Source organism: Monopterus albus, unplaced genomic scaffold (assembly GCF_001952655.1).
Source record: "Monopterus albus unplaced genomic scaffold, M_albus_1.0 scaffold680.1, whole genome shotgun sequence".
Taxonomy (NCBI): domain Eukaryota; kingdom Metazoa; phylum Chordata; class Actinopteri; order Synbranchiformes; family Synbranchidae; genus Monopterus; species Monopterus albus.
In genome coordinates this window covers 17,507-19,704 of record NW_018128560.1, presented here as the reverse complement: position 1 = coordinate 19,704, position 2,198 = coordinate 17,507, and the positions used below count along the sequence as shown (strand labels likewise).

The following is a 2,198-nucleotide window of genomic DNA, read 5'->3' as shown; positions in this document are numbered from 1 at the left end:
CATTCCCTGATGTCAACGCAACAGTGCAGATCATGTCTGTCCTGTGGCTACTCAGCAAGGAGTCCTCAGACTTTGTAAGTAACCATGAAATGTGTATGTTATGTTGCCAAAGGTTTACGCTTGATAAACATTTAAACCAACAAACAAAATCTTAATTGTATTGCTGATCTCATCAGGTCCCTCTTGGCCAGTACCAGGAGGACCACTTCACTGAAGACATTCCACGTATGCTGATAAAGTGTTTTCAGGCAGAACTTGAAGTGTTGAATGCAGTCATCAAAGCCAGAAACAATGGTCTGAAAGTGCCATACACATACATGGATCCAGTGAAGGTAGAAAATAGCATTGCCATTTGAATATCAGGTGGTGTGACCTCCTCAGCTGTTGGCCAAATTCGGCTTCAAAGTAACAAAAGGTATAAATACAGCATGTTCTGTTTTTAACTGGTTCTACAGTAGAAAGAAACGTTATGCTAAATGATGCTTTTAATATGTTGTAGCTTCACTGACTAAATTATGGTGAAAACTGTTGAAAATCACAATCTTAAATCTTCTTGGTCTGCTTGTTTCAATACACTGTAAAAGGCAGGTTATGAAACAAATGATAAATATAAAAAAAAGGTGAAAAATCCAAATTAAACTGATCTTTATAGCAATGATGATAATGATAAGAGAATTTCCTCCAAATTGCTCAAGCTTTTAGCCAGTTTCCTCTGATGCCACTGTGGAGACATTGGACCCTGTGGACACTCCTCCCGGAGACCATGAAGTACCATGGGGAATATAAAATTATTCAAAAAAAGATGTGCTTGAAAACGGGTTTGTGTCTTATTGTAACTTTCATCTTATTGTAGCTTATCTTTTATGCTTGTACATTTTGGTTTGCACCTGTAATCCTGATCTTGTATGCACCTACTTTGAGGTTTCTGCCTGCAAACTCTGTTCTATAGGTTTGCTCATTTCAGGCTTACAATTTCAAGAGCAGTGAGAGGAAAAAAACCTTAGATGAGCATGTGTGCCAAGCTTATGGATTTCTGACATTGTGCCACGTCTCCTTTTCTATGGCACCATCAATGTTGTTATGATTCTGATGTTGTCTGAATCATATATGTACTTACAGCTACACAATCATGTAAATTGTATGTTCCTTTTCATTAATAAAGGCAGATTCTAATGGATTAACTCTGGAAAATTTGAGATCAGTGCAAGTTGACTTTCATATTGTAGTGTACCAGAGTTGAATTCCTCGTGTGTCTGACACACCTGGCCAACCCCACAACGTCATCAATGATGTCAGAGAGTGTATAAAATGAGGAAGTTGAATGCCTTCTCCTTTTGTCTTCTGGAAGAATGGTGAGTATAAACACAAAGGCTACAAATTAATTTTTACAACTTGTATCTAAATCACACAATAATGTAATTGTAACTGTGTTCTACTTTAACCAAAGATATTGGTGATAACTGTAACAAAACATAATGCCAAACACAAACAAACCCAGGACAGTATGTGCCTGCAATGTTATTGATTAAACGTGGACTTTTAGCTAAACAAACATTTTAAAAGTGTGGTTAAAAAAATGAGGGACATACATAAAATAACTGGGGATAAATGGAGAGTTCTCACCCACTTTGTCACAAAGCATTAGCCAGAACTGAATGTTAATGTAGAGCGTTAGCATTGCCAGTGGAAGCAAGGCCAGGATTTAATGATATAACTTCATGTTAAAGAATGGTGGCCTGGCTATTAACCATGGAGAGAATGATTCTCTCTAGTTTAGTTGGCTAGTACCAGGGGCGTTGCTAGACATAAAGCTCTACTGGGGCACAGGACCCCCATTACTCAAATCACACAATTCTTTTTCCTTAATGTCTGCTGCATGAATGAAATGTGCTATTCACTGGTTTGTGAACTTCCCTTCCACAGCCATACTGCTGCTACTGAAATAACTACTTTTACTACTGCTAAAATATTTACTTCAACATACATTAAGAACATTCTCAACAGGATTTTATGGTGTAAAAGTCTGACCCTGCATTGCACATTTCTTTACACTCTTCTGCATTTCACACTAGTAACTAATTTGATTGTCAAGCCGCCTCAATTTGATTTGTCAAATTTAAACTTTCACAAGTTAATTTATCAACAATTCATTAATTGAAATGTAAAACAATCTAATCATTTTTAGTAACTCATAAGGT

General features: G+C 36.8%; 1 long non-coding RNA gene across 1 annotated transcript; it reads left to right on the top strand.

The window, feature by feature from the left end:
* LOC109953466 (uncharacterized) lies at positions 1 to 422 on the top strand. The gene is made up of 2 exons (XR_002273913.1): positions 1 to 74; positions 177 to 422. It is a non-coding gene; the product is annotated as an uncharacterized LOC109953466 (long non-coding RNA).
* Positions 423 to 2,198: the final 1,776 nt, after the last annotated feature.